This window comes from Podarcis vaucheri (assembly GCF_965113315.1).
Source record: "Podarcis vaucheri genome assembly, chromosome: 1".
NCBI classification, from domain to species: domain Eukaryota; kingdom Metazoa; phylum Chordata; class Lepidosauria; order Squamata; family Lacertidae; genus Podarcis; species Podarcis vaucheri.
Window position 1 is genome coordinate 15,857,435 of NC_138759.1, and position 22,133 is coordinate 15,879,567.

Consider the following 22,133-nt stretch of genomic DNA (forward strand, 5'->3'; position numbering starts at 1 on the left):
AACTCCGAGATCTTCAGCAAAATTCCCAGCATGCCCAATTAAAATATCCCCATTAGCAGAGCTTAAGAAAGTCGTTGCATGTCCAAGGAGGCCACGCTGAGCTGGAGAGTTATCAAGGTCTATCTAATCTGCTTCCAGCGTGGCCTGACTCATACATTTATGTAAGGCACCGTCATACATCCATGTAGAAAAACTAAAAGTGGGCTCATCAGTTGCACATGTTAATTCATTTGAATCTGTGTTAAATAGTTTAGCTGCATGGTGGGGGTGTGCATGCAAAACGACTGTTGCTTAACAAAACCCACGGGCAGCGTCCAATGTACCCATAATATTGACTCCAAAATCAGCCGTCTAGGCTCTGTTTTGCTTTCGGAGGTGCGTGTCGGGGGCAGGAATCGCTTCTCAAAAGGCTGTGCTGTGTGACATTTTTTCCCTTTCTTCCCACCAAGCACTGAACGCCTTGCTCGCCCAGCTCAGGGACATAAAATGCTGCCTTTGTCCAGGTTACGTGTAGGCGGGCAACGCACAAGTTTCCTTGCTCCCTTCCTCCACCTCCGCTTCAAGTCGAGAAAACTGTTCTTTCAATCCCTGGCTTCTGTTAAACAACTTATCACTCAATGGTGGCAAATTAAGGGATAGCTTTATAGTGCAGGTAAATAGGGACTTAAGAGTAGGGGCCCTCCACACCCCAGGTGTGGCAGCTGCTAAGTTGCAAGGATGGAGACGGAAGTCAACAAGACAATAAGAGCCCATGCATTGCATAAAGGAGGTCCTGGATTTATCCCCAACATCTTCAGGTCAGGCTGGGGAAGACTCTGGTCAGGCAATACTGAGCTAGATGCACCAATGGTCTGAATCAGTGGCTGTGTTCATCTCCGCCAAGCTAAGCAGTTGGCTCCTTACCTCTCTCGCCCTGACCTAGCCACTGTGATCCATGCGACGGTCACCTCCAGACTGGATTATTGTAACTCGCTCCACGTGGGGCTGCCCTTGAGACTGACCCAGAAACTCCAGCGGGTGCAGAATGCCGCGGCGAGACTCCTCACTGTGGAATCACATTCGCCCAGTGCTATACCAGCTGCACTGGCTCCTGGTGGAGTACAGGATCAGGTTTAAGGTGCTGGTTTTAACCTTTAAAGCCATATACGGCCTAGGACCCTCGTACCTCTCCTGGTATGTCCCACAGAGGACCTTACGGTCTTCAAACAAAAACATCTTGGAGGTCCCGGGCCACAGAGAGGTTAGGCTGGCCTCAACCAGAGCCAGGGCTTTTTCAGCCATGGCCCCGATCTGGTGGAACGCTCTGTCACAAGAGACTAGGGCCCTGCGGGACTTGACATCTTTCTGCAGGACCTGCAAGACAGAGCTGTTCCACCAGGCCTTTGGCCAGGGCACAACCTGACCCCCTCCTTTGGCAATCCTCACAGAACTCTAGCCCAATGGTTGCCATTCATCTGATTTGAACTGATTTTATAATGAACTGATTTTAGAATGTTGTATCATTTTACTGTTGTTAGCCGCTCTGAGCCTGGCTTCGGCTGGGGAGGGCGGGATATAAATAAAATATTATTATTATTATTATTATTATTATGCTCAGTCATGGCACGTGGTTTGTTTAAACCAGGGGCAGCCAACGTGGTACCTTCCAGACTATATATATTTTTATTTATTTAGGAATTTATTTGCTGCTTGCATTTTAAGGGAGGGGAGAATCCCTAAGCGGCCTACAACATATCTTAACACATCATAAATAAAGACCAGTACAACAAAATCCCACATTGTAAAACACCTTACAAATCAGGGCATTGTCTTAAGCCTCAGGACAAGCACTGCACATGGAAAACAGCTACAAAGATACAATTAAAATCCCACGTTTTGAAACATCATTACCAGCTAGACAAAATATCTACTTGCTAAACATCGAAATAAAGGGTTACAGATGAGAATCAACAAAACAGAAATCTTTTGTGGGGCTCCAACTTCAGTCATCCCTGACCATTGGGGAGTCAGGGATGCCAAGGAGTGTGGTGGAGTCTCCTACTTTGGAGGTCTTTAAGCAGAGGCTTGACAACCATATGTCAGGAGTGCTCTGATGGTGTTTCCTGCTTGGCAGGGGGTTGGACTCGATGGCCCTTGTGGTCTCTTCCAACTCTATGATTCTATGATTCTAGCTCAGTTGGTAGAGCATGAGGCTCAGAATTTTAGGGTTGCGGGTTTCATGTCGGGTGAAAGATTCCAGGAGGCTGGACTCAATGACCCTCATGGTCCCTTCCAACTATGAGTCTATGATTCATTGGCCATGCTGATGAGACCTGGAGTCCAGCAACACCTGGAGAGTTGCACATTGACTAACACTGGTTTAAACCAGGGTTCAAAATTCGCCAGGGCACAAGGCGCATTTCACACCAAGTGAAGATGCCCGGGCGCCAGGATGGCGTCTGACGTCGTCACCATCTGGAGGCGCATGCCTGGGGGTCCTTGGATCTTGACTGTTTTCACACACTAACAACACATCCTGTAGAATTCTATCCGTTATATTCTAGCTGCACAATCAGAACGAAATTCAGGAATCAAAAGTATTGAAGTTGTATTGACTTTTGAGCCGTCTGGCTGAAAAACGGCAGCTAGGCATTCCATTTTGGCGACTGTAACCCTGGTTTAAGGAGCCGTTCGGCGCCTAGCTTACATATCTGAATTTCTAACAATGGTTTAAACCATGATGTTGCATGATTGAGCTCTGGAGGGCTCCCATTCCACTTTTCCCTTAGCCCATCCAGGAGTAAGTCCGGACTTAACATGACGCCCAAACCAACATTCATGGTTTGTTACTCTCCAAGCCACAATGTGAAGCCAAGGTTTGTTCTTGGCTTCCCACTGGTTGTGGCTTTCAGAGAGAAGCAAAGCACCAATGCTGGTTCAGACATCAGACAGGGTTGTTTGTTTGTTTGTTTGTTTGTTTGTTTCCAGCTAGAGGAAGAGAGTCGTGCAAAGAGAAGCGCTTGAGCTGCATGCACCAACTTGCAACACTTGCACATTGCGGTTTAAGCAAACCACCCACCTTGGCTCAGCGTTACAGGCAAACGTAGCCAGTGTAAGGTGTCTTCCTATGTCCTAACAGTGGTTGTGTGGTACCAACCACAACTGTCTCATCTCAAGAACAGCGGCATCAGCGATCTATTTTTGTTCACAAAGTTGTGCATGTTTTGGTGCTGCTACTAAACTCCGCAAAACAACAATAACAGTGGGGGGGGGGAGAAGAAAAGTGTGTGCTCATCACAGCCAGCAATAGCTCAATCACACTCCTTTAATGGCATGAAAATAACAATTCCTAAAACCACTCCAAAATATAGAAAATGGGTTCTCACTCCTTATGTCCAACAGAATCTTTAGGGGCAGCCATTGCTGTTTAAACTACAGTGGCACCTCGGGTTACATACGCTTCAGGTTACATACACTTCAGGTTACAGACTCCAGTAATCCAGAAATAGTGCTTCAGGTCAAGAACTTTGCTTCAGGATGAGAACAGAAATCGTGCTCCGGTGGCGCGGCAGCAGCAGGAGGCCCCATTAGCTAAAGTGGTGCTTCAGGTTAAGAACAGTTTCAGGTTAAGTACGGACCTCCGGAACGAATTAAGTACTTAACCTGAGGTACCACTGTATTGCAATTTAAGGGATTGGGTTTTAATCCTCCACCCACCCGACTCCCCTAAGCCTGTTAGCATACAGGGGAAATGCTAGCTTTTCCCCTAACATGAGGAGGTGAGAATGAAAGCAGGTATCTGTGCAAATTAATGGGAACATTCTTACAGTGCTTTTTCTGCCTGGCAGTCAGTCTCCGGGATTCATAGAATCATGGCCAGCCAACCTCTGCTTAAAAACCTCCAAGGAAGGATATTCTACCACCTCTCGTGGGAGTCTGTTCCACTGCTGAACAGCTCTTACTGCCAGAAAGTTCTTCTGAATGTTTAGTTGGAATCTCCTTTCTTGCAACTTGCAGCCATTGGTTCAAGTCCTACCCTCCAGAGCAGGAAAAAATAAGCATGCTCCCTCCTCCATATGAGAGCCCTTAAGGTATTTGAAGATGGCTATCATATCTCCTCTCAGTCCCCTTTTTTCCAGGTGAAACATACCCAGCTCCTTCCAGTGCTGCTCATAAGGCTTAGTTTCCAGACCCTTGATCTTCTTGGTTGCCCTCCGCTACACATGTTCCAGCTTGTCAACATCCTTCTTAAATTGTGGGGCCCAGAATTGGACACAGTATTCCAAGTGTAGTGCTATTACTTCCCTTGATCTGGATACTATACTTCTGTTGATGCAGCCTAGAATAGCATTAGCTTTTCTTGCTGCTGCATCACACTGTTGACTCATGTTCAGCTTGTGGTCCACCCAGACCCCTAGATCCTTTTCACATGTACTGCTAGTAAGCCAGGTGTCCCCCATCCTATATTTGTGCATCTGGTTCTTCCTGCCTAAGTGCAGAACCATACATTTGTCCCTACTGCAATTCATTTTGTTAGCTTGTGCCCAGATCTCCAATCTGTTAAGGTCATTTTGAATTCTGGTTCTGTCTTCTGCAGCATTAGCTACCCCACCCAGTTTGGTGTCATCTGCAAATTTGATGAGCCTCCCCTCAATTCCTTCATCCAAGTCATTTATAAAGACATTGGACAACAAGGGGCCCAGGAAAGAACCCTGCGGGACCCCACTTATCACTTTTTTCCAGGATGACGAGGAACCATTAATGAGTACCCTTCGGCTACGGTCAGTCAACCAGCTACAAATCCACCTAACAGTTACCTCGCTCAACCCACATCTTACCAGCTTCCTCGCGAGAATATCACGGGGGGACTTTGTCAAAACAGGGAGAGAGTTCATACCTTCAACCAGAAATGAACGTTGCTGCCAGTTTTACAGGGCATAGTGGATTCATTATTTCTATAAATGTAATTGTAGGTGTGAAATTTGCCAACCTGATGGGGAAATGTCAGAAGGCGGGGGTGAGGCTTGCTTTTTTTCACACCACCAGGTTAACTGCAAGGGAGGAAGAGAGCACTGCTGGGCTGACTAAATTTGGAGCGTTTGGAGTTTCTGAAGAATTGGGAAAAGGTGGAACAAATGAATGCTAAACAGATGCCGTGGTAATTTGCCAGGTTCCATTTGTGACATAGTTGTGGTGGTGGTGCCCCTGGTGCGGTAAAAAAAAATATCCCCAAACCTTCCTTGCACCCAGTTCTACCCAGTTTACTTTCAGTGGTGGGAAGGATCAGCAGTTAAGATGCCTAAACTCCTGTACGCAGTCCTTTTTCCTGGGAGGATGCAGGGGTACACATACCCTAAACATTTTGTCGATCTAAGCTTGGCCTCATTGAGGGGCAGTATTTCAATATGAGGAGGAAAATGAAGGTAAAGGTAAAGGGACCCCTGACCGTTAGGTCCAGTCGCGGACGACTCTGGGATTGCGGCGCTCATCTCGCTTTACTGGCCGAGGGAGCCGGCGTACAGCTTCCGGGTCATGTGGCCAGCATGACTAAGCCGCTTCTGGCGAACCAGAGCAGTGCACGGAAACGCCCTCTACCTCCCGCCGGAGCGGTACCTATTTATCTACTTGCACTGCACGCTTTTGAACTGCTGGGTTGGCAGGAGCAGGGACCGAGCAACAGGAGCTCACCCCATCACGGGGATTCGAACCACCGACCTTCTGATTGCCAAGCCCTAGACTCTGTGGTGTAACCCAGAGCGCCACCCGCGTACCTATTTATCTACTTGCACTGCATGCTTTCGAACTGCTAGGTTGGCAGGAGCTGGGACCAAGCAATGGGAGCTCACCTCGTCGTGGGGATTCGGACCGCCAACCTTCTGATCGGCAAGCCCTAGGCTCAGTGGTTTAGACTACAGCGCCACCCGCGTCCCTAAACATTTTTTTAAGAAAGAAAAAAGCACTGCCTGTACATACCAAGTGGAGAAGAGTGGGAGAGAAAAGAGGCAGGATGTACACACAAGTGCATGCATTTAAACCCAGGTGCATCTCTGCACGGCCCTGCTTTCAACGGGATGCACACACAAGCTAGTCCACTGCTGTAATGCATGTCAGTTTGTGCAGCTGCGGCTTTTCGGAAGGAGGGAAGCCAAGAATAGTGCTGGGTCTGGGAGGGTGAAAGCGGGCACATTGCTAGGGGGGCATGTTAGGAGGTGGCAAGATTACTGGCTTGTTGCGGAAGTGCTGCCCTGTTCCCCACCTGGAAGTGCGCAGCTGAAGCAGCCTCTGCCTTCTGGGGCGGCATTTCTTAGCGCCACTAAAACGGATTCTCAGTTTGGCTCTCCCCCCGCCCCACCCCAAACCACAGCAGGTAGACTAAAGAAGAATGCACAGACTTTCTAGCAAGGACTAACACCAGATTGCATGGGAGCGGTGCAACTCCACTGCTTATCAATATTGATTATGGCAAACAGCCAGCATGTTGCCCTGCTTCTTTATCCCCCGGCACCTCTCTGCGGAAGCCCCGGTGAAACTGGTGGGGCTCAACTCTGAGCGCCTGACTCCTAGACCGTGCAAACTGCCCCCATCCAGCAGCGGAGTTCCGCTTTGGCAGCTAGGGGCAAGGCCATCTTCAGCTTGGCAGTGCACTGGGCTCGAGGCTGAGGAAAGCAAGGCGCAGTCGGTTTCAAGCACTGCGTGCCTTCACAGATGGGCAGGACCCATCAGTGCCAGTGCTCAAGGTGGCACCTGGCGGGAGCTTCACAGGGGAGGAGAGGAGTGAACAGAGCTCCCTGCCAGCAGCAGCAGCAGCAGCAGCAACAGCAGTGTCAGGCAGTGTCTGGCTGGGCCACTGAGACCAGCTAGAGAGGCTGAGAGCGGGCGCTACAAACTCGCAGGCTGCGCTGGCGATGCTCGGGGGGCACTATCGCTGCTCCATCACTTCCTCCTCCTGCCAGGCTCCTGCCATCGCCGCTGCTTCCTTAGCAGCCCACTAGAGGGCCCTGGAGCACAGCCTGGTGAGCCTTGGCAAAGCAGGGACCAAATGGAAAGCCGGGCAAAAAAAACCAAACACGTTCCCTTCATCCGTCCGTCCATCCCCCCCCCCCGGCTCTTGAGCAAAACTGGGGTGGGGGCTTTTGAAAGAGTGAACAGAGATGGAATGTGGGGGGATCAAGAGAGAGAGAGATTTCTAGTATAATAATAAATAATAATAATAATAATAATAATAATAATAATAATAATAATAATAATAATAATACAGTAGTAATATTTTGGTAGCTTCTAGTTTAGGAGCCACTTCTGCACCATGCAAATGCATCAATCAGCATATATATATATATATATATATATATATATATATATATATATATATTAGACACACACACACACACACATATATACATACTGCATGTTGCAGGTGGCAATTTAGTGCCACAGCCACAAATGAGGAGCGCCCCCCGCCCCGTGAGTTCACAATGGGGGGTGGAGGGATGGGGGCGGCAATGCTGCTTTTACCACCTGCGGCAAGATTTACAGCTCTGCCCCTGGCCAAGTACCCCTGCAAACTCAGAGGTTGTTCAGAAAAGCAGAAACATCAGAGACACGGTGTGGAATTTCCAAAGACATGAACTGAGAACACAGAGCGAGCCAAAGCAAGAAACTCGAGAGAAGTAAAAGCTTCAGGTTTCTCACATTCCTAGCATCCAAAGATCCATCTTTTAAACACTGCTGTCATTCATCAAGGATGTTTGGGCAGCACATTTTCGCGATGCAACAACAGAGACTTTTTTCCAGAGCAACCACCATTATTGCCAAACACTTTGCTTAATTTTCTCTCCCACTGCCACCACCCCCCTCCAAAAAAAAAAAATCACTCCTTGCACAACATTTCTTGCTGGCGGTACATTCTAACAAATGCAATGCACGTGTTGTTGTTTAGTCGTTTAGTCGTGTCCGACTCTTCGTGACCCCATGGACCAGAGCACGCCAGGCACTTCTGTCCTCCACTGCCTCCCGCAGTTTGATCAAACTCATGCTAGTAGCTTCAAGAACACCATCCAACCATCTCATTCTCTGTCGTCCCCTTCTCCTTGTGCCCTCCATCTTTCCCAACATCAGGGTCTTTTCCAGGGAGTCCTCTCTTCTCATGAGGTGGCCAAAGTATTGGAGCCTCAGCTTCACGATCTGTCCTTCCAGTGAGCACTCAGGGCTGATTTCCTTCAGAATGGAGAGGTTTGATCTTCTTGCAGTCCATGGGACTCTCAAGAGTCTCCTCCAGCACCATAATTCAAAAGCATCAATTCTTCGGCGATCAGCCTTCTTTATGGTCCAGCTCTCACTTCCATACATCACTACTGGGAAAACCATGGCTTTTACTATACGGACCTTTGTTGGCAAGGTGATGTCTCTGCTTTTTAAGATGTTGTCTAGGTTTGCCATCGCCTTTCTCCCAAGGAGCAGGCGTCTTTTAATTTCGTAACTGCTGTCACCATCTGCAGTGATCATGGAGCCCAAGAAAGTAAAATCTCTCACTGCCTCCATTTCTTCCCCATCTATTTGCCAGGAGGTGATGGGCCCAGTGGCCATGATCTTCGTTTTTTTGATGTTGAGCTTCAGACCATATTTTGCGCTCTCCTCTTTCACCCTCATTAAAAGGTTCTTTAATTCCTCTTCACTTTCTGCCATCAAGGTTGTGTCATCTGCATATCTGAGGTTGTTGATATTTCTTCCGGCAATCTTAATTCCGGCTTGGGATTCATCCAGCCCAGCCTTTCGCATGATGAATTCTGCATATAAGTTAAATAAGCAGGGAGACAATATACAGCCTTGCCGTACTCCTTTCCCAATTTGGAACCAATCAGTTGTTCCATATCCAGTTCTAACTGTAGCTTCTTGTCCCACATAGAGATTTCGCAGGAGACAGATGAGGTGATCAGGCACTCCCATTTCTTTAAGAACTTGCCATAGTTTGCTGTGGTCAACACAGTCAAAGGCTTTTGCATAGTCAATGAAGCAGAAGTAGATGTCTTTCTGGAACTCTCTGGCTTTCTCCATAATCCAGCGCATGTTTGCAATTTGGTCTCTGGTTCCTCTGCCTCTTCTAAATCCAGCTTGCACTTCTGGGAGTTCTCGGTCCACATACTGCTTGAGCCTTCCTTGTAGAATTTTAAGCATAACCTTGCTAGCATGTGAAATGAGTGAAATTGTGCGGTAGTTGGAGCATTCTTTGGCACTGCCTTTCTTTGGGATTGGAATGTAGACTGATCTTCTCCAATCCTCTGGCCACTGCTGAGTTTTCCAAACTTGCTGGCATATTGAGTGTAGCACCTTAACAGCATCATCTTTTAAAATTTTAAACAGTTCAGCTGGAATACCATCACTTCCACTGGCCTTGTTATTTGCAGTGCTTTCTAAGGCCCATTTGACTTCACTCTCCAGGATGTCTGGCTCAAGGTCAGCAACCACACTACCTGGGGTGTACGAGACATCCATATCTTTCTGGTATAATTCCTCTGTGTATTCTTGCCACCTCTTCTTGATGTCTTCTGCTTCAGTTAGATCTTTACCACTTTTGTCCTTTATTATGGTAATCTTTGTACGAAATGTTCCTTTCATATTTCCGATTTTCTTGAACAGATCTCTGGTTCTTCCCATTCTGTTGCTTTCCTCTATTTCTTTGCATTGCTCGTTTAAGAAGGCCTTCTTGTCTCTCCTTGCTGTTCTTTGGAAATCTGCATTCAATTTCCTGTATCTTTCACTATCTCCCTCGCATTTTGCTTGCCTTCTCTCCTCCGCTATTTGTAAGGCCTCGTTGGACAGCCACTTTGCTTTCTTGCATTTCTTTTTCATTGGGATGGTTTTAGTTGCTGCCTCCTGTATAATGTTGCGAGCCTCCATCCATAGTTCTTCAGGCACTCTGTCCAGCAAATCTAAATCCTTAAACCTGTTCCTCACTTCCACTGTGTATTCATAAAGGATTTGGTTTAGATTGTATCTTACCTGTCCAGTGGTTTTTCCTACTTTCTTCAGTTTAAGCTTGAATTTTGCTATAAGGAGCTGATGATCTGAGCCACAGTCAGCTCCAGGTCTTGTTTTTGCTGACTGTATAGAGCTTCTCCATCTTTGGCTGCAGAGAATATAATCAATCTGATTTCGATGTTGCCCATCTGGGGATGTCCATGTGTAGAGTCGTCTCTTGTGTTGTTGAAAAAGCGTGTTTGTGATGACCAGCTTGTTCTCTTGACAGAACTCTATTAGCCTTTGCCCTGCTTCGTTTTGATCTCCAAGGCCAAACTTGCCAGTTGTTCCTTTTATCTCTTGATTCCCTACTTTAGCATTCCAATCCCCTATAATGAGCAGAACATCCTTCTTTGGTGTCACTTCGATAAGGTTTTGTAAGTCTTCATAGAACTGGTCAATTTCAGTTTCTTCAGCACCAGTAGTTGGTGCATAAACTTGGATTACTGTGATGTTAAAAGGTCTGCCTTGGATTCGTATCGAGATCATTCTATCATTTTTGAGACTGCATCCCAGTACAGCTTTCGCCACTCTTTTGTTGACTATGAGGGCCACTCCATTTCTCTTACGGGTTTCTTGCCCACAGTAGTAGATATGGTAGTCATCCGAACTGAATTCGCCCATTCCCGTCCATTTTAGCTCACTGATGCCCAGGATGTCAATATTTATTCTTGCCATCTCATTTTTGACCACATCCAACTTACCCAGGTTCATGGTTCTTACATTCCAGGTTCCTATGCAATATTTTTCTTTACAGCATTGGACTTTCCTTTCGCTTCCATGCATATCCACAACTGAGCGTCCTTTCGGCTTTGGCCCAGCCGCTTCATCAGCTCTGGATCTACTTGTACTTGTCCTCCGCTCTTCCCCAGTAGCATGTTGGACACCTTCCGACCTGAGGGGCTCATCTTCCAGTGTCATAACTTTTATATGCCTGTTGTCTTTGTCCATGGAGTTTTCTTGGCAGGGATACTGGAGTGGCTTGCCGATTCCTACTCCAGGTGGATCACGTTTGGTCAAAACTCTCCACTATGACCTGTTCATCTTGTGTGCCCTGCTCGGCGTAGTTCATAGCTTCTCTGAGTTCTTCAAGCCCCTTCGCCACAGCAAGGCAGTGATCCATGAAGGGGGCAATGCACGTACCCCTCCTCATTTTGTGGAATGGCGGTGGCGAACATACTTGTCATGCACTTGCAGGCACTTTGGTACAGGTGGGAAAGACGAGCTCTGAAACCCTAGAGAATGGCTGCCAGCCAGAGTGGACACTACTGGCCTAGAACAGGGATAGGCAAACTCGGCCCTCCTGATGTTTTGGGACTACAGCTCCCATCATCTCTAGCTAACAGGTCAGGGATGATGGGAATTGTAGTCTCAAAACATCTGGAGGGCCGCGTTTGCATATGCCTGGCCTAGCTGGACCGAACGCTCTGGCTTGGTGTAAGGGAGTTTTATGTGCTTGTATTTGTTCTTTCAGATATTATGTGCTCAAGGTACACAAGCACTTACAGGAAGGAGCACAATGCCTTTTCCAAGCAGCCGTAATACAATGCACAGGAATCTGCGCCCACTCGTTTTCTGCTTTCACAAGGCTAAGGAAGAGGCGGGTGTGCAATTTGCAAAGTACCAATGCTAAACAATGGCTCAAAAAAGATGCGGCTGGAAGGATGCTACTAGCAGCATCCCTAACTTTTACACCAGCCTTCGCCAGCCAGGTGTTTTCAAGGTTTGTTTTTTAGACTACGCTGTGGCTGTGGTGGTTGGGGCTGAAAGATTTATACAGCCTGGAGTTGAAGCCAAATGCCCTACAGGGTTGCTGAAAGCTGTTTTACATGTTCCCCTGTCACCATCCTTGGCCTTAAACCTGAAAGACGTGGTACCAGGATCTGCCACATCGCACTGTGAACTATTTCACCCACATACATTTTTAGGTGCTCGCACTGAAACCGTATGTCCCTGAGAGCGAAACAATACACTTGCTTACAAACCCATACATCACACAAATACAGAGAATCAGAATTGGAATTGAGGGTCGCTTTTGGGTATGTTCAGCAGCCAGTCTGGCTTTGCAACTGCAGAACGCATTCCAATAGTTCTGTAGGCAAATCCTTCGCTTTGAAACTTGGTTCGCCTTCTGAGGGCTCCTGAGCTGGGACATGCAAGACAAGCTGATAATTATAGTTGCAACTTCTCTGTGCTCAGTTTGCAAGTACTATGCAAACTATCAATAATGGCAAATTGGAGACATGCAATTATTTCACTGATGTTCACGCAGACAGCAGTTGCTTTCTCCGACAGTTACAGAAGCCAGTTTGCTATTACTGTCATTTTTGTTCCCTTTTGGGTTGTCTGTTGCAAATCTTTACCATTTCTCTCTTTCCGCTTCATGCAACACACAGGATGTTTCGTGACTGAGGGCGAAAAGCTGCAGGTTGTAGATTAGACTACGATTCCATATACAGTACCCATCTTATTTCTACAAATAAAAGGTTGCACTCAAAAACTGGAGCTAGGAGTCACAAGTGTTTTCATTCTTCCTCTCTCCTTCCCATTTTGCTCTTCCGTGCTGCAGGCTGCAATCCTAAACATACTTTTCTGGGGCTAAGCCCTGTTGAGCTAAATTCTATTTGCTTCTGAATAGACATGTATTGGACAGCACTGCCAGTTCCCGGCTGGTGATGCCGCGTGCCAATAAATTCTTGTTAGCAAACTGACGCTGAAATCTTAACTTTCTCCTAAAACCTTTCACCACTGCTGTACATAAGACACAAACCCCTATGATAGACCAGAGGAAAGCATCGCCCTGGTTTAACTTCTGGGAAAGTAAGCGCTAGGAGAAGGGAAATTACCAGATCCTCCGATTTAACTCCCCAAAGAAAATCCTCGACCACAAAAATGATCCTAACTCACAGGCTTAACAGCTACTGTTGTTCTGATTCCATCATGCATGTGTGGTGCTAGTTCTGCTGTTGATACTTAACCTTGGTTCTTTACCAATTTCCTTCATATCCTCTCCACTTATTCCTCTCCCCCCCCCCACCCTGGCTCAGTCTTGGCATTCTGCACTCTCGGGCTGCACCTCTTTCTTCTGCCACCGATCTGTGCTTGCCAAAACGGTGTTTGACTTCCCTGGGCATAGCTCAGTTGGTTAGAGCGCGGTGCCGATAACGCCAAGGTTGCAGGTTTGATCCCCTTGTGGGACAACTGCATGTTCCTGCATTGCGGGGGGCTGGACTAAATGATCCTTGGGATCCCTTCCAATTCTATGACTTTTTGGATCTACTCCCCCCCCCCTTTATTCTTACATTCACCAACTTGAGCCGGGTGCAAAAGATATATAAGTTAGAGTACAAACCCCGTTTATTCTGCATCCATGGATCTCCCAGTGCTGTTTGGGAAGCATAGCTCAGTCATTATGAGCATGAGACACATAATCTCAGGGTTCTGGGTTCGAATGTCGGGCAAAAGATTCCTGCATTGCAGGGGGTTGGACAAAGTGACCCTTGGGGTCCCTTCTAGTGTTTTGACACACTCCCCACCCCACCCTTTAAACCAGCTTCAATCCAAATTAAGAAAATGTCCCAACTGCCTCTGAACACCTTCCTGAGCTCAGGAACAAGTTTTGGGAACCAGAACTAAAGAGGGCTCACTCATCCTTTTGCACAAAAGTCACAATCCCGCTCCCGTTTGCTCCTCTGAGCACTTCCGGACGAAGGTTGGCTATTTAAGGAGCATTCCTTCTGATTTGTTTGTGCAGAGGTAAGAGGACCCATGGCGTCAAAGTTCCCTCACGCGTGCCAGTAAATGTTCCCATCACTTTCCTTATCGCAAGAAGCCTGATCTGTTCAGGAAAGCAGATCTGTTGCACAAGACTTCCTAATCAACGCCCATGGTGAGACCTGGATTTGCCAGTATATGGCTGAATCCCACCCAAAAATTGCAGCCAGTCCAGAAGAGCTCTTTGTTTCTTTAAAGGGGGAAAGGGCACCTTCTTTTTCCTGCTGTTGCTGATGTTAATCAGTCGAAAGTCAGCAGCCCTTGACAATCTACTGCAAAACACACAGAGATCTCCCAGTACAGCCCAATCTACCTTCTGCCCAGCCCTGGAGTAGGGACTACTGGAAGGGTGGGGGCTTGCTTGGGTTTAAAGGCATTTGCTGAGAAAGCTCCAGGTTAGCTCTCCTGAACCTATGCACAGTTCTCTACACAGTTCCTTCAAATTTCTGCACACTTTCCTTACATCAGCCCAGACTCAGCACTCTCCCTTGTGCTCCCCAGTCACCTGCCCCTGTGCTTGCTCTGAAACAGAGGTTTGGATGCCCACCCCCCCCCCGCCTCCATCCTGAATGCTGTAGTTGAGATTCCTGCACTGCAGGGGGTTGGACTAGATGTCCTTCAGAGGTCCCTTCCAACTCTACAATGCTATGATTCTTCTGCTTCTACCTCATCCTTTCCACTGCCTCACCTCTGTTCCTTCCACCCCTCAAGCTGCCATCCAAAGCATGCTTTCTTGGAAGACAGTCCCGGTAAAACCGACAGGGCTTACTTTGGAGTAAATGTGGCTTACAGCCCACTCTTTTTGCTCCCCATCTCTGCTTTTTCCTTCTGCGCTGTGACACTTCCACACGCCCCTGCTCCAAAAGCCACTGCCAGAGAGAGCCAACAGTGCAGGGTTGTTGCTGCTGCTGCTGCTGTTTTTAAAGAGCCAGACAATCACCTGCAGGTAACATTATCAGAGACAGGTGAACCAGAATACCCATATCTAGACAAAGGATAGCTCTGGCTACAGATCTTGCCCCTGTGTCCTGCCTATGAGCTTCCCAGGAGCAAATGCGAAGAGACCCCCCAACATTTGATCAGGCAGGGGGATCATTATATCATACCTGCCTTACAGTGAGTCACATCTAGCTAAGTATCACCTACACTGGCTGGCAGCAGCTCTCTGGGGTCTCAGGCAGGCTTCTCTCCAAGCCCCCCCCCCCTGGAGATGCTGAGGAATGAACCTGGGACCTTCTGCATGCCAAGCACCAGAGGAACTCACAGGAACTCAGTGCCGGCACCTCTCAGGTGGGTACCACGGCCATTCTAAGAGAACAAGGGGGATTGCATTCATGGTGAGTTTTAGAGAAAAATAGCATTGGTAGGCACAGCTACCGCTTTGCCCTCCAGCTATGTCTGCATAGCTCAGTTGGTTAGAGCATGGGGCTGATAATGCCAAGGTTGCAGGTTCGATCCCCATATGGGACAACTGCATATTCTTGCACTGCAGTGGGTTGGTCTAGATGACCCTCAGGGTCCCTTCCAACTCTATGAATTCTATGAATGCCTCCTTTCCAGCCCCTCAACTGTAACCCGCTTCTTCCGGCCCCGCTCGTCGTCCCTCCGGATCCACAGCTGTCAACTTTTCCCTTTTCTTGCGAGGAATCCTATTAGGAATAAGGGAATTTCCCTTTGGCAGCTATGCGGATCCCTCCCTGCCTCCTGCCTCCCCCTGCCTCGGGTCCCAGCACCCTTTCCCTCCCGGCCCCCCTTGCCCCCCTCCCTTGCCCCTTCTCCCTGTGCCCCCGGGAGCCGGGACGGCATCCTTCCTTCGAACCGGCCACCCCGATCCCCTTTTCCTGGGGCGGGGAGAGACGCGGGAAACCAGCCCTGGCAAGTCCGGCGCAATCCACGCGGCTCTTGCGCTTACCTGTCCGCGGCGCAAAGATCCGAGGCGCTGCTGCCGCCGCCGCCGTCGCAGCTGCTGCTTCTCCTCCTCCTCCTCCGCGCGCGCGCAGCCGAGGCGGAAAGAATCGGCCAGGCAGCTTTAGGAGGCGCGGGGCGGCGATCCAAGCGCGGGGCGCGCAGCCTTCCGGAGCAGCGAAGCCAGCGGGAGACGACGACTCAGCAGGCGCAGCACCGGGCACCGCGCAAAGCTGGCAGCCGCTGCGCCTCGACCGTGGCACGCGAAGCAGCGCGGAGACTTCCAGGAAAGGGGGCGGAGTGGAGAGCTGGGGCGGAGGAGAGACGAGCAAACCCCACCCTCGGGCTGGGGTGGGGGGAGAGCTGTGCGCGGCGGCGAGCCCGAGGGCGAGCGGCAGCCCCCCGTCGGGGTTGGGTTCCTCCCTTGGCGATCCCGGCGCGCCCTCTTCCTCTCCACCCGACGCCGTCTCTTGCCGGGCGCTTCGTAGCGAGTGCGGACGAGGCTGCTGGGGTTGGCGAAGTTCCCCGACGCTGGAGACTGGAAGAAGGCATCCACGCCCCTCTCTCTCTCTCCGGGAGCACAGCGCTCTGGCGGACTTACCTTTCCCGCCCCGACCTGGCCACTGTGATCCATGCGACGGTCACCTCCAGGCTTGACTACTGTAATTCGCTCTACGCGGGGCTGCCCTTGAAGCTGTCCCAGAAACTCCAGCGGGTGCAGAATGCTGCAGCGAGGCTCCTCACAGGGTCTCTGCCATGGGAGCATATTCACCCAGTGCTTTTCCAGCTGCACTGGCTCCCGGTGGAGTACAGGGTCAGATTTAAGGTCTGCTTTTGACCTTTAAAGCCCTTCGCGGCCTAGGACCCTCGTACCTACGGGACCGCCTCTCCCGGTATGCCCCACGGAGAGCCTCAAGGTTCATAAATAGCAACACCCTAGTGGTCCCAGGCCCTAAGGAAGTTAGATTAGCTTCAACCAGAGCCAGGGCCTTTTCAACACTGGCCCCGGCCTGGTGGAACGCTCTGTCTCATGAGACCAGGGCCCTGCAGGATCTGATTTCTTTCCGCAGAGCCTGTAAGACAGAGTTGCTCCGCCTGGCCTTTGGCTTGGAGCCAGTTTGATTCCCTCCCCCTTTCTTTTTTCTTTTCTCCTCCTGCGATGAGGCTGCATTTTAATATTTTAATGTTGTATTTTAATCTTTTTTTTAAGTTGTATTCATTCAACTTGTTTTTATTGCTTGTTAGCCGCCCTGAGCCCGGCCTTGGCTGGGGAGGGCAGGGTATAAATAAAAATTATTACTGCCCTGAGACCTCCGGGTATAAGGCGTTATATAAACCCAATCAATAATTATAATTATAATAATACTGCTAGCCCCGATGGCTCGGCTCTGCCTCTGCAATTGGAGGCAGCAAGAGCCGCTTCACCGTGGAGAGGGGCCATGGGCTCTCCTTCCTGCGAGGTTTCCAAGCAGGGGTTGGGTGGCCATCTGCCATGGACGACCTAGTTCAGGTGCCTGTAGTGCGGGGTTGACTAGATGACTCTGGGTGCCCCTTCCAACTGTTCCTTTCTGTGATCATAGCCGATTCCTAGGGGCCGAGGTCCCTTCGCCCACCCTCCTCAAGGTTGATGGGCATTGGCATTCAGATGGGTGTGTGTGTGCCGTGATGGAGTATGTGGGGCGGGTCTTCCTTGGAACCCCCCCCCCAATATTTTATTCAAGTTGGCATTCCTGTCTGTGTTTCTATGAATACCAGTGGCTGGCCTCCACTATGGCAATACAGTTGTACCTCAGGTTACAGACTCCGCTAACTCAGAAATAGTACCTCGGGTTAAGAATTTTGCTTCAGAACAGAGAACAGAAATGGTGCAGCGGTGGCGCAGCAGCAGGAGGCCTCATTAGCTAATGTGGTACCTCAGGTTAAGAACAATTTCAGGTTAAGAAGGGACCTCCAGAACAAATTAAGTTCTTAACCCGAGGTACCACTGTATGTTGGGACGTGGGTGGCGCTGTGGGTTAAACCACAGAGCCTAGGGCTTGCCAATCAGAAGGTCGGCGGTTCAAATCCCCGTAACGGGGTTGTTGGCTATTTGCAGTATAGTAGCGCTGCAGAGAGCTTGCTGGGGAGACCATGCATTAAAAAGGGACTCAAAAATAACTTAAACAAGGTTTTAATTACAAAAACTCCTTACACACTAAATACATCAACAACAAACCAGACCCAACCACCAACTCATCCCCCAGGGTAATGGGAGAGCTAGGTGCTGCTCCTTATATACTACACCCAATTGCTGACACAGCTTAATCAATACAACTCAGCAGCACCTGCTATGTTTCACAGCTGTAAAGCTGGGTCTCGTTATTTTGCTCTGGCCCTTGCTCTGGCCCCTTAAAGACATACACATGGAGTGGAACAATGATGAACCTTTACATTTAAAGAAACCATTCAACAGGGGTGAGCTCCCGTTCCTCGGTCCCTGCTCCTGCCAATCTAGCAGTTCGAAAGCACGTCAAAGTGCAAGTAGATAAATAGGTACCGCTCTGGCGGGAAGGTAAACGGCGTTTCTGTGTGCTGCTCTGGCTTGCCAGAAGCGACTTAATCATGCTGGCCTCATCATCCAGAAGCTGTACGCCGGCTCCCTCGGCCAATAAAGCGAGATGAGCGCGCAACCCCAGAGTCGGCCACGACTGGACCTAATGGTCAGGGGTCCCTTTACCTTTACTTTACCTCCCTACTGAGGTGTGTTTGTCACCATCATTTTATAGTTTTAAGACACAACTTTATCAGCAAGTGTTTGGAGCAGGATAGACCTGCTGCTATTAGTAATTGTTCTTTCGTGATTTGATATGTATTTTTAAGGGTTGTGTTATTTGGTGCATTTTAAAAAATCTGTCTTGCAAAACATGCACACACACATGCGTGCGGCTTGTGCAAAGTGTGGTGTAACATTTAAAGTAAGCAAAATAAAATATTAGAAAACAAGTCAAATCCTAAGCAGTTGAATCCTACCAGGAAGGAGCCGGCCTTTCCTCCTCCCTCTGCAAAAGGCCAGAAAAGAGAGGGATCGGTCTGGGTCTTCTCAGTGGGATCCATTCCACATTCTCGAGGCGATTGCCGTGAGCGCCGCCGTGCTCCCCTTCCAGAAGCATTTGTTCAGAGTCTATATTAAGGACCTCTTTTCACAGAACTGTTTTGATTAGGGAGAGAGTTAATCTGAAAGCACTTTACGACACACTAAGCAGAGAAATTAGTAATACTTATAATGACTGGGCTAAAGTGGACTAGAAAATTGAAGTCAGGGCAGGTGCCAGGATCCTTGCTGAATTCTAGGACAAGCAGCACACGCCTAAGCACTCAGTACTTGTAAGTTTGTCACACAGTTTGGCATTTTTGTTATCGTGGTTTAACCATTCATAGGTGCAGTGCATGTAACTCTTTGTCCCATCATGACCCCAGTAAGAATCTGCCCCATTTATGTCAGTGGGAACTTCCCTCCCATTGCAAATTGGCGGTGTGCAAAAGGCTGTGTGCAAACAGGACAATTGGGGGGGCCAAAGAGTTAAAGCAGGGGTCAGCAAAGTTTTTTAGCAGCGGGCCGGTCCACTGTCCCTCAGACCTTGTGGGGGGCCAGCCTGTTTGAACGAATTCCTATGCCCCACAAATAACTGAGAGGTGCATTTTAAATAAAAGGACACATTCTACTCATGTAAAAACACACTGATTCCTGGACCATCCGTGGGCCAGATTCAGAAGATGATTGGGCCGAATCCGGCCCCTGGGCCTTAGTTTGCCTACCCATGACTTAGTGGGTACTGAAGTCAGAATCTTAAATTATCAATTTATTCCAGGTAGAGATGCACCATTTTGGTTTTTCTCAGTATTCCAATCTAGTTCACCCAATTTCCACATCCGTTTGCAAACTTTAAGGGGGGAAATAATGAAAATAATGAAAATTTATAAACATTTCTCTTAATACACGCATTCCTCCTAATGTGAACATTTTTTGCAAGCCTAATGTAATGCATTTATGTACATCATATGGGTGTGGCTGTGCACACTTCCCCCTAATACAGGGGTCAGCATACTTTTCAGCAGGGGGCCGGTCCACTGTCCCTTAGACCTTGTGGGGGGCCGGACTATTTTTTTGGGGGGTGGAATGACCGAATTCCTATACTCCACAAATAACCCAGAGATGCGTTTTAAATAAAAGGACACATTCTACTCATGTAAAAACACACTGATTCCCAGACCATCTGTGGGCCAGATTTAGAAGGCAATTGGGCCGGATCTGGACCCCGGGCCTTAGTTTGCCTACCCATGACTTAAAGCAACCCTCCCTCCTATATGCATTTTTGTGTGTTTTTCTATAATTCTTATTAAATTTTCTGATTTACGTTTTAGAATATTCATTTAAACAACCTCAAAATATCAATGACTTCCCTTCTTCTCTTTGCATGGTTCATTTTGCATAACATAAATCTCTGCATATTTTATACATACTAAACCATTCAGTGGGGACACGAGTGGCACTGTGGGTTAAACCACAGAGCCTAGGACTTGCAAATCAGAAGGTCGGTGGTTCGAATCCCCGTGACAGGGTGAGCTCCCATTGCTCGGTCCCTGCTCCTGCCAACCTAGCAGTTTGAAAGCCCGTCAAAAGTTCAAGTACATAAATAGGTAGCGCTCCGGCGGGAAGGTAAACGGCATTTCCATGCGCTGCTCTGGTTTGCCAGAAGCGGCTTAGTCATGCTGGCCACATGACCTGGAAGCTGTATGCCGGCTCCCTCGGTCAGTAAAGGAAGATGAGCACCACAATCCCAGAGTCGGCCATGACTGGACCTGTGGTCAGGAGTCCCTTTACCTTTAAACCATTCAGTATTCCATTATTACATCCATCAAAACTTATTTACACTGTTTAATTTATCTTAATGCTGCCCATGTTTTCAAATGTACACAATTTCCCCCATATATTCAGTGAACATTTTTCAATCTTCTTTAAATGTACCTCCAATATGCATTTGGATCTGCAGGTCTAGAGTTCCGATCCTGTGATCCCGGCAGAACAAAAAGACCAGCTGAATGCCCCAATAGAAATGGACGAGATAAAGGAGGCTATAAAAGAATTGAAGAGAGGAAAGGCCCCGGGACCAGATGGATTTACATCAGGTTATTACAAAGAAATGAGATATGTGTTGTCGACACCATTGAAAGAAGTTATGAATAATATTTTAAAAGAAAGAGAGATCCAAGATACATGGAAAGAAGCATTTATCACTTTGATTCCAAAACAAGATTCGGATTTAACACAAGTAAAAAATTATATGCCTATTTCATTATTGAATACGGATTACAAAATATTTGCAGGAATTTTAGCGAAGAGAATGAAAAAGATACTGTTGAAAACCATCCATAAAGATCAAGCAGGTTTCCTTCCAGGCAGACAAATGAAAGATAATATCAGGAATATAATTAATATTTTGGAATATCTGACTGCCAGGAATGAGAAACAAGCGATATTAATGTTTGTGGATGCAGAAAAGGCCTTTGATAATATAGTATGGGATTTTATGCTGAAAAATTTAGAGTGTATGGATGTGGGGAAAGAGTTCTTCAATGGAATTAAGGCAATATACACAGAACAGAGAGCTAAACTGCTAGTCAATAACGTAATTACAGAGGATATAAAAATATCAAAAGGAACAAGACAGGGTTGTCCGCTCTCGCCATTATTATTTATAACGGTCCTAGGGGTCTTTTTAAGTGCGATTAGACAAAATAAATCAATTAAAGGTGTAACAGTGGGGCAGAATGAATATAAAGTGAAAGCCTTTGCCGATGATCTGGTTATAACAATTGAAGAACCACTGGAAAGTGTAAAAGAAGTCTTGGAGGAAATAGAACAATTTGGAAAAATGGCAGGATTTAGATTGAATAAGAAAAAGACCAAAATAATTGCTAAAAATATGGAACAAAATAAGATAGAAACAATGCAACAACAGACAGAGATAGAGGTTGTGAAAAAAGTAAAATATTTGGGGATTTGGTTAACACCTAAAAATATTGACCTGTTCCAGAATAATTATGTACTGGTTTGGAAGGAAATAAAGAAAGATCTAGAGGTGTGGGGCAGAATTTCCACGATAAAGATGAGTGTGCTTCCAAAGATGTTATTTTTATTTCAGACTATCCCCATTATAAAGGGGATAGGGATTTTCAAAGAGTGGCAAAAAGTGATTTCAGGGTATATCTGGCAGGGCAAGAAGCCAAGCATAAAATATAAGTTATTAACAGATGTAAAAGAAAGAGGAGGCTTCGCCCTGCCAGATATGAAACTATATTATGAAGCAGTATGTCTTTGCTGGTTAAAAGAATGGATAAAATTAGACAATAAGGAATTATTAGACCTTGAAGGTTTTGATAACAGATTTGGGTGGCATGCATACCTATGGTGTGATAAGAAG

The 22,133-nt window shown here is 47.6% G+C and overlaps 1 protein-coding gene across 1 annotated transcript in view; it reads right to left on the reverse strand.

Moving 5' to 3' along the window:
• LBHD2 (LBH domain containing 2) overlaps positions 1-15,956 on the reverse strand; it is a 57,391-nt gene extending 41,435 nt beyond the window's left edge. Inside the window, exon 1 of the mRNA XM_082220180.1 lies at positions 15,680-15,956. The gene's annotated coding sequence lies outside the window, so the exon portion shown is untranslated. The remainder of the gene's footprint in view (positions 1-15,679) is intronic.
• Positions 15,957-22,133: the final 6,177 nt, after the last annotated feature.